Source organism: Lolium rigidum, chromosome 6 (assembly GCF_022539505.1).
Source record: "Lolium rigidum isolate FL_2022 chromosome 6, APGP_CSIRO_Lrig_0.1, whole genome shotgun sequence".
In the NCBI taxonomy this organism is placed as follows: Eukaryota; Viridiplantae; Streptophyta; class Magnoliopsida; order Poales; family Poaceae; genus Lolium; species Lolium rigidum.
Window position 1 is genome coordinate 235122881 of NC_061513.1, and position 11107 is coordinate 235133987.

Consider the following 11107-nt stretch of genomic DNA (forward strand, 5'->3'; position numbering starts at 1 on the left):
CACTTATTATATTACTCTATGTTGACAATTATCCATGAGATATACATGTTACAAGTTGAAAGCAACCGCTGAAACTTAATCTTCCTTTGTGTTGCTTCAATGCTTTTACTATGAATTATTGCTTTATGAGTTAACTCTTATGCAAGACTTATTGATGCTTGTCTTGAAGTACTATTCATGAAAAGTCTTTGCTATATGATTCACTTGTTTACTCATGTCATATACATTGTTTTGATCGCTGCATTCACTACATATGCTTTACAAATAGTATGATCAAGGTTATGATGGCATGTCACTCCGGAAATTATCTTTGTTATCGTTTTACCTGCTCGGGACGAGCGGAACTAAGCTTGGGATGCCGATACGTCTCCGACGTATCGATAATTTCTTATGTTCCATGCCACATTATTGATGATATCTACATGTTTTATGCACACTTTATGTCATATTCGTGCATTTTCTGGAACTAACCTATTAACAAGATGCCGAAGTGCCGGTTCTCGTTTTCTGCTGTTTTTGGTTTCAGAAATCCTAGTAACGAAATATTCTCGGAATCGGACGAAATCAACGCCCAGGTTCCTATTTTTCCCGGAAGCATCCAGAACACACGAGAACCGCCAGAGAGGGGACACAGGGCCACCAAACCCTAGGCCGGCGCGGCCAAGGGGGGGCCCGCGCCCCCCTATAGTGTGGGCCCCCCAGAAGTCCACCGACCTTGCCCTTCTGCCTATTTAAAGCCTCCGTCGCGAAAACCCTGATACGTTCGACGAAACCGGACAAAACCTTCCGGAGCCGCCGCCATCGCGAAGCCAAGATCCGGGGGACAGGAGTCTCCGTTCCGGCACGCCGCCGGGACGGGGAAGTGCCCCCGGAAGGCTCCTCCATCGACACCACCGCCATCTTCATCAACGCTGCTGTCTCCCATGAGGAGGGAGTAGTTCTCCATCGAGGCTCGGGGCTGTACCGGTAGCTATGTGGTTCATCTCTCTCCTATGTACTTCAATACAATAATCTCATGAGCTGCCTTACATGATTGAGATTCATATGATGATGCTTGTAATCTAGATGTCATTATGCTAGTCAAGTGAATTTTACTTATGTGATCTCCGGAGACTCCTTGTCCCACGTGTGTAAAGGTGACAAGTGTGTGCACCGTGTGGGTCTCTTAGGCTATATTTCACGAATACTTATTCACTGTTATGAATGGCATAGTGAAGTGCTTATTTATATCTCTTTATGATTGCAACATGTTTTGTATCACAATTTATCTATGTGCTACTCTAGTGATGTTATTAAAGTAGTTTTATTCCTCCTGCACGGTGTAATGGTGACAGTGTGTGCATCCGTGTTAGTACTTGGCGTAGGCTATGATTATGATCTCTTGTAGATTATGAAGTTAACTATTGCTATGATAGTATTGATATTATCTATGCCTCCTTTCTTAGCATGAAGGTGACAAGTGTGCATGCTATGTTAGTACTTGGTTTAGTCGTATTGATCTTTCGTGCACTCTAAGGTTATTTAAATATGAACATTGAATTGTGGAGCTTGTTAACTCCGGCATTGAGGGTTCGTGTAATCCTACGCAATGTGTTCATCATCCAACAAGAGAGTGTAGAGTATGCATTTATCTATTCTGTTATGTGATCAAAGTTGAGAGTGTCCACTAGTGAAAGTCTAATCCCTAGGCCTTGTTCCTAAATACTGCTATCGCTGCTTGTTTACTGTTTACTGTGTTACTACTGCTGCGTTACTACTGCTTGTTTACTGTCCTGGGCAAAGCACTTTTCTGGTGTCGTTGCTACTTATTCATACCACCTGTATTTCACTATCTCTTCGCCGAACTAGTGCACCTATTAGGTGTGTTGGGGACACAAGAGACTTCTTGCTTTGTGGTTGCAGGGTTGCATGAGAGGGATATCTTTGACCTCTTCCTCCCTGAGTTCGATAAACCTTGGGTGATCCACTTAAGGGAAAACTTGCTGCTGTTCTACAAACCTCTGCTCTTGGAGGCCCAACACTGTCTACAGGAAAAGGAGGGGGCGTAGACATCAGTGGGTGAATTACTAGCACTAGCACATGGAATTGTAGAATAAGGCATAGAAGGTAGTTCACCACAAGATAAGTCAATAGCAAGAGTGGGTGAACTAAAAGCACTAGCACATGACAAAATAGCATTTTGAGAGGTAGTGCTAGTACTCACATGAGGCTCACAAGATTTTACCTTTGACATGATAGCCTCATGAGCTAACTTTAGCAAATTATGAGAGACTAGAAGATCATCATGGGAGCTAGAAAGCTTTCCATAGTTTTCTTCCAATTTCTCATAATTGCTTGTTAGCAAAGCAAGTTGAGCCCTTAGCTCAACATTCTCCTTCAAGATGGAGGCTTCACAAGAGGTAGAGTTAGTAGCACAAGCATTATCAATCATAGCACCAGGAGAAGGCAACTTAGCAAACTCTATTAGGTTGAGAGCTTTAAATTGCTCATGTGACTCGGTGAGTTTGATGAGCTCACTCTCAATAGCCCTAGAGCTACCTTTGAGAAGCTCAAAATCCTCAAGGAGTTTATCACGAGCACTTTCTAGCTCAACATTTTTAGTTCGAAAATCTTGTGCCACCTCTAAAGCTCTATCATGAGATTCCCTTTCCATAAGTATCCTTAGAGCAAAGTTCTCTTTAAGAGTTTCATTGGTAACTTTTTGTTTTCTAAGAGCTTTACTAAGAGTTGCAATCTCGTTTGCATACTTGCGCTCATGCTCTTCCATTTTCTCAATACATTTTGTGCTCTTAATGGCAAAATCAAAGATTTCCATGAAGTTAGAGCAAGCAACTTCCTTCTTACGAAGAGCATGAGAAACCGACTCTCCCAACTTGTTTAAGGAAGCAACATTAAGTCCTTCCATATCATTATCCTCATCATCACTAGATAGATAGGGTTCCAAGGAAGGAGATACCTTAGAAGCCTTAGCCATAAGACAAGTGTAGGAACCGTGCGATGATGAAGAAGATGAACTACTTGAAGCTCCATCCAAGATCTTGTGTTGACCCATAGTATCTTCGGTTTCCTCTACATTGTTAGTCACACAAGTACTAGAGTAAAGCAAAGTATCTTCATTATGGCAACAAGACAAGAGAAGCATATCATCATGGAATGAAGATATGCAAGGACTATCAACACTAGCATGTAAAGCATTTATAGTGCTACAAGTGTTAAAGTCCAAAGATGAGACATTGCAAAGGGATAGGGATGAAGAATCATCAAGAGAAAGCTCACCATCTGTTGACTGCCAAAACCCACCGGCGGGCAGCGGCCTTGTCAACACTGTAGAGCCGGGGGGAGCCTAGAGCTGCGGCTGGCTGAGACCCCTCCGAGCGACGGCCCGCAATGCTCTTCTGGTCACACGCGGCGTTGCGAAGTGCAAGGGCGTGCCACCTGACCTATACCTGGTCGGGAAGGTGATGAAGTTGCCTCGCTTAGTTTCCTGCAGGGCATACATGTAAACGTTAAATACGAGCCTCGATCGGCTCTCGAGGTTATCCCGTGAATCGGCTCAAAGAGCCGATCCACCCATGATCCGTACGGGGTGCACGAATACTTGGTGGTCCTGCTTGATCAAGATGAAGCTAATGAGATCTACGACGATTTAGGGTTTTCACCGCATAACCGGATCATCCTACTCCGAGGTTGGGCCTTGCGGCCACGCACGGTGCTCGTAAGCCGATCCTAATCAAGGCCAAAAAACCAACACGAAGTTGATCCTAGGAACATCCCGTTTAGGACTTGCGAACGCCACCCTACGTGCCACTGGATCCTCCCCCCATTGTAAGGCCAAACTATTGCAGATATTAAACTAATCCTTGTAGAACAAGGAGCAATCGTAACGGATCAGATCTACTAAATAATGATCAAGCGGGGTGCCGCCCCCACACCTGAGATAGGCGTGAGGACGGCTAGATATGCAAGGGTTGCACTACGTAAGCATGCTTAAACGAAGAACAATGCTAACCCTAACACATCTAATGATAACTACGTTGCTCGCCATCAAAAACGCTTCGAGTACGAGCAACGCATGAACAACGTGGGGCTTGTGCTGCCTAGATCGCAAGATGCGATCTAGGCAGCATGTCGCTTACCCGATAGAAACCCTCGAGACGAAGGAGTTGGCGATGCGCCGAGATTGGTTTGTTTTTGGGGTTGAACGTGAGTTGTTGTTTATTCCATAAACCCTAGGTACATATTTATAGTCCGGGGACTTTCTAATGAGGCGTGCACTAAACCGTGCACGACTAAGATTCTATCTCTTATAATAAACTATTAAATAAAGATACACGGGCAATTCAGCCCAAGACCCTTCGTGCCAGGCCGCCTTAGAATTCTTCCACAGGTAATCTTCCAAGCCCGGCCCACCTCTGGATTCGTCTAAAATCTGGTGATAACACATGCCCCCCTGGTTTTGGAAATATCATTTCCAAAATCATTATGCTTTCCCTTCGAAAGGTCATGTCGTAGCAGAGCAGAGCCGTTACGACATCCGTCATCATTATGCCCTGTCTTCTCAGCTTCTCTAAAAAATCCTGACAGCTTTAGCATCGATCCCTTGGAAGTTGTAATGGCATTAACCCTTCACCAGATTTATCATTATTTAAACCGCGCCGACCGGTTAGCTCTCTCTCATATCCTCTATTCCATCCCAGCTATCGGCACCAAAAAACCCTCTCCTCCTGTAGCAATGTCTTCCTCTTCCTCTTCCTTCTCAAAACTCTTCCCCCAATCTTCGCCGAAGAAGAAGACCGAGGACAGCCTCCACCCCGCAGTGAGTCCCTTCTCCTCTGAAGAGGAGGAAAAAGAAGGAGAAGCAGCGAAGGCCAAAGCCTCTCCTTCCGCCCAGCTCCCGCCGAAGAAGCGCTCCCGCATGTGGGCGGACAGCGAGGACGAGGATGATGACGAAGAGGAAGAGGAGGAGGATGACTCCTCCTCCTCCATCGGGTACCCGCCGACCAAGCGCTTCCGCTCCCGGGCGGACAGCGAGGATGATGATGATGACGAGGAGGAAGAGGCTCCGGCCAAGGGCTGGGGCAGCAGCGACGAAGAGCTCCCTCGGGAGCAGCGCCGACGACGTCGACGGCGGCGATGACGAGGACAGCGACGACTAGTAGTATAGGACTAGTAGTAGCAGTGCACTAGGCACCAGATCCCTCTTTTGAGAGCCATCGGCTCTTTCTTGTAAAGCCGCTCCTTGGAATTAATGAAATTGTTCTTTCCATTTATCCTTTAATCGCTCCAATTTCATTCCCTCCGTTTGCCATGCTAAGACCGACAGCCAACGCGTCGGACTTCTTTCCTTTCTTGCAGCAACAGCACAGTCCAAGCCCTGTACTAGGCGTCGGCTTTTCTTTCCCAGTTCCTGCCTGAGACGACCATGATGCAGCCGCAGCCGAGGTGACCCTAATCGGCTCTCAAAAACAGGGCATCTTCCAGGCTTGTTGCCCCCGAGTCTCGGCCAAGGTAAAGCGAGCTGTATGGACCTAGGCTCGATCATGTCCGAGGGAGCTCCTTATGCCGAGCTAGCCGATTTAAATACACATCGGCTTCCCAAAAACGGAGAGCCCTCAAGGTGAGCTGCCCCCGAGTTTCTTCGGTTCCGCCGGCCGGATAGGCTCCCCGACATTGATCTGATCATTGATCCGATCCGCGCGCCCATGCTGCTCCTGACATTGTCCTTGAAGAAATCTCCCTTGAGTCGATGGCCATGCATCGGCTTTCATGTCCTTAAGTCGATGCCTGCTGCATCGGCTGTGTTCGAAAATTTTCGAATTTTCATTTTGTTTTTTTTTTTTTACGGCCGACCTGTGCATCGGCCCCCATATTCCAATACCCATCAACAAAAGATGAGACGCTTCTGTTGCATATCCTCGTATTTTCATATACCTGGGTGCCCCCCCGAGCCGATTCTGTCAAGAAAATTGATGGTATCGGCTCCGTTGGATAACATGTTAAACCCAGGCAGAAAGGTAGGTGAGGATAATTTTGGCCGATTACTGGAATCGGCCTCCGCGTTGCTTGCTCGTTGAAGGTTTTGTAAGTTCCCTTCGTAAATTTTTTGGGGCCGATCACAAGGATCAGCCTCTCCTGGTTTGCCCATTGGTTTGATCTTGCTACTTGGTCAGGCTGGATGAAACCAACCCAACCTCTGACTTGATGCGCCTGCTGTCGTCCACCTTGTGTGCTCCGTAGAGTCGTGGAGCGCTACGCTCCGTCGGCAAGACGAGTACCATGTTTGTGCCAGCCGATGTCTCATCATCGGCTTTCCTCTGTTTAGGGCGCCACTCCATTTTCCGTGGACGACCCTCTTCATCCAGGGTTCGCTGAACCTTTGCGGCCAGATCAGGCCGTGCCTTTCTTAGCGTATGCAGGTACAACCTTTCGGCTTCCTCCAGGCCGCGCAATCGCTGAACCCTGCGCTTCTGGGAACGGCTGAGTCCGTCAGGGCACCACCTTGGCCGGTGGTACCTGTCTTCTTCCACTTCTCCCTCGTCTTCCGAATCTTCAAGATCTGCCCAACGAGGTGACTCGGCGCGTTTGCTTTGTGGCGGGAGAGGCCCTAAGCGCTCGAACACGGACACGTTGGCTGCCTCCTTCTTTTTCGATTGCATTCTGGGCAATTGCCGATTGTGGGCAATCGGCTCATTCCTGAATCCCAGCAGTGTCTGAAGAAGGGGCAGTCCCAGTGTCTGTTGTTGTCATCTTGCTCCCTGGATGCTCCCGTGGCACAGCGCTCGTGTTCCTCCTCATCGTGATTCTGCCGACGATGTCTTCTGGCTTCTCTAGCCAAACGATCTTCTCTATCATCGTAATTGGGTCGCCGGCGTTGGTCATACTGGCTAACATATTTGCTGAGGAGGTGATCAGAGAGGGGTCGCTGATATCTTATATTCTTCACCTCTCCCTCTGTGACATAGCGCTTGCCATCATGATGGAGCCGATCGCGTGGAGCGGCCTCCTCCGTGTCCTTGCTATGAGAGCAGCTGCCCTCATCTCCATCTTTGCCAGAGTGGTTTCCAGGTCCTACCATGTTGATGCTGAACGAGGGACCTGGCTGGCAACCTTCAGGGTAGGTGATTTCTACCATGTTAACGGCGGGGAAGGGTTGGGTGTCGACCTTCATGGCGTACTGGTTGAAAATTAGCCGCCCCTTCTCTATCGCCGCTTGGATGTGCCGACGCCACACCCGGCAGTCGTTGGTGGCATGGGAAAGCGAGTTGTGGAATTTGCGGTACGGCTTTCCGTTTAGCTCTTTCGCCGTGGGGAACTTGAGACCTTCAGGAACCGTCAACTCGTTTCTCCTTGAGCAGGAGGTCGAAGATTTGTTCGGTCTTGGTCACGTCAAAATCAAATCCCCCGGGCGGCCCCGGTGGCTTTACCCATTTGCAGGCCACAGGGGTTCCTCCCCGAGTCCACTCAGCCCATCGCTATCTCTTGGCCTCCCGCAGGCACTTCATCCTCCTCCGTATCGACCATGACTACTCGCACGCTTGAACTTGTCTTGGTACAGGTCGGGGTGGCGCCGTTTATATGCCGATAGTTTCGAACCATGTGCGCCAGCGAGGGATAATCTGCTTGGGAGGCCATGTCCTTGAGCTGTGTTGCAAGGCCTGCTACTGCCAACTCGACTGCTTCCTTTTCGGTTATACGAACCGAATAACATCGGTTCCTAAGATTCCTGAAGCGCTGGATGTATTCTGTCACCGTTTCCCCGCGCTTCTGACGTAGTTGTGCTAGATCGGCAATGCCAGACTCGGAAGCTTCTGAATGGTATTGCATATGGAACTGTTCTTCCAATTGCTTCCAAGACCGGATGGAGTTCGCTGGTAGAGAGGTGTACCATCCAAAAGCCGATCCCGTGAGGGACTGTGAAAAGAGCCTCACGCGCAGCTGATCCGACACTGAAGCCGGTCCTAGTTGAGCCAAATATCGGCTGACGTGCTCGATGGAGCTGGAGCCATCTGATCCATTGAATTTGGAGAAGTCAGGGAGCCGATATTTTGGTGGCAGCGGGATCATCTCGTAATCGTCGGGGTACGGCTTGGAATAGCCGATCGCCCTTCTTTTCGGCATCATGCCGAACTGGTCTCTCGGCATGGTACCGATCCGATCCGCCGTGCTGGCCGTAGGAGTTGCACTCCGAAGATTCGCCGGGGTGGCGTACTTGGCCTGCCACGTTTGCTTTTCCAGCTCCGAGCCGGCTGCAGGAGCTGGGCTCGGGAGTTTCGTCGGTGTGGCGTATTTAGTTAGCCACGTCTCGCTCTGTCGCCGACGTTCCTCCCTGTCTTCGCCGGAGTCCCCGATGTTGTGGCCTGGTTCGTGAGTGCCCAGTCACCACAATCCGGCACATACATGCACGCGTATCCATGAGGGATCTCCTTAGGCGCCTCCATTAAGAACTGGTAGTCACTGGGGTCGCCACCAATTCTGTAGACGAGGAATGCCGGTGTAGTCGGCACTTCAGCAGGTGCTGCCAACGCAAATAGCAGCGGTGGACGGGATCGGAATGGCAACTCTCCTTGATGCGTCCCGAGAGCTGGTCCCGACGGCGAGTACCGGTGGCTCATGATCTCTCGGATCACGCGCGAGCGACACGCTCCAAGCACGTTGACCAAGTTCTCGGAGTGACGGTGTAGCGAGTGAGCCACCGGGTAGTTGATCTCCTGCCGCGGACCCCCGGTGCGTTCCTCCGACGGGGCGGAGAGATCTACCCCATCGAGTGCACCTTCCGGTGAGAACCCCTTCCATCCGATGCCACCGGAACGGGTTCTCCGAAAAGAGCCGATGAGGTCGGCTTCGAGGGTAGCCTTGATCTCGTTGTATTGCTTCTTGAGGTCATCGGGCGGATCCTCGTAGGTGATCGGCGTGCCGTCCGCCATCTCGGATGTAGATGGCGATGTGGTTGATGCGGACGATTGTCCCACCGGGCGTGCCGAGAATGTGTTGACTGCCAAAACCCACCGGCGGGCAGCGGCCTTGTCAACACCTGTAGAGCCGGGGGAGCCTAGAGCTGCGGCTGGCGAGACCCCTCCGAGCGACGGCCCGCAATGCTCTTCCGGTCACACGCGGCGTTGCGAAGTGCAAGGGCGTGCCACCTGACCTATACCCGGTCGGGAAGGTGATGAAGTTGCCTCGCTTAGTTTCCTGCAGGGCATACATGTAAACGTTAAATACGAGCCTCGATCGGCTCTCGGGTTATCCCGTGAATCGGCTCAAAGAGCCGATCCACCCATGATCCGTACGGGGTGCACGAATACTTGGTGGTCCTGCTTGATCAAGATGAAGCTAATGAGATCTACGACGATTTAGGGTTTTCACCGCATAACCGGATCATCCTACTCCAGGTTGGGCCTTGCGGCCACGCACGGTGCTCGTAAGCCGATCCTAATCAAGGCCAAAAAACCAACACGAAGTTGATCCTAGGAACATCCCGTTTAGGACTTGCGAACGCCACCCTACGTGCCACTGGATCCTCCCCCCATTGTAAGGCCAAACTATTGCAGATATTAAACTAATCCTTGTAGAACAAGGAGCAATCGTAACGGATCAGATCTACTAAATAATGATCAAGCGGGGTGCCGCCCCCACACCCGAGATAGGCGTGAGGACGGCTAGATATGCAAGGGTTGCACTACGTAAGCATGCTTAAACGAAGAACAATGCTAACCCTAACACATCTAATGATAACTACGTTGCTCGCCATCAAAAACGCTTCGAGTACGAGCAACGCATGAACAACGTGGGGCTTGTGCTGCCTAGATCGCAAGATGCGATCTAGGCAGCATGTCGCTTACCCGATAGAAACCCTCGAGACGAAGGAGTTGGCGATGCGCCGAGATTGGTTTGTTTTTGGGGTTGAACGTGAGTTGTTGTTTATTCCATAAACCCTAGGTACATATTTATAGTCCAGGGGACTTTCTAATGAGGGCGTGCACTAAACCGTGCACGACTAAGATTCTATCTCTTATAATAAACTATTAAATAAAGATACACGGGCAATTCAGCCCAAGACCCTTCGTGCCAGGCCGCCTTAGAATTCTTCCACAGGTAATCTTCCAAGCCCGGCCCACCTCTGGATTCGTCTAAAATCTGGTGATAACACCATCAACAATGCAATGTTCATCACCACTCACCATACCATTACCTTGTGTCTTACCACACATTGGTGAAGTGGAAGGAGTGTGATCATCCTCAATGGTCTTGGATCCACCATATGTATCTCGAAGCTTTGTCCAAACCTCATGAGCACTCCGGAAAGGCGCAATGGAGGAAATCACTACATGACTCACAACGCGGCAAAGCACTTTAGTAGCTTGAGCATCTAGATAAGAGTTTTTCTTCTCTTCAAAAGTTGGATTTTGTGGATCCTTAGGAGGAGAAAAACCCATATCAAGAATTCGCTCCACATGTGGGTGCATGCCCCTAAAATAATCAAGCATGTAGAATTTCCAAGCATCATAATTAGTGCCATCAAATGTAGAGGAGGAAATGTGCACTAATCCTCTAGTCGACGTCATACTCTCTAGGCTGTGAAGCCCACCAAAATAAGAGAGCCTAGCTCTGATACCAATTTAATGTTCTAGGACGTCGCCTAGAGGGGGGGTGAATAGGCGGTGTATAAAAACTTCTACTTGAGAGCTAAACTAGGCGGAATAAAACTACACAAGTGTTTACTAGTTTAGCTCAAGGCCTATCAACTAGGGGTTTGCCTAAGAGCACCCACAACCTATGCTAGCATGATGAGCACAATGTGATAACAAGCTAGGTAAAGCACATCAAGCAAGGTAGATATAACAAGGTAAAGCGCATAGGATAAGGAGCTCGGGTTGAGAAGTAACCGGTGCACGAGGAGACGACGATGTATCCCAAAGTTCACACTCTAAGGTGCTACGACTCCGTCTGGAGCGGTGTGGAGGCACGTGGCACTCCAATGAGCCACTAGGGCCACCGTATTCTCCTCGAGCCTTTCCACCAAAGGAAAGCCTCGATCCACTAAGGAACCTTGGGGTGGTTATCGTACCCTTACACGCTTGAGCAAACGCCAAGTATCGGCTTGAGGCAA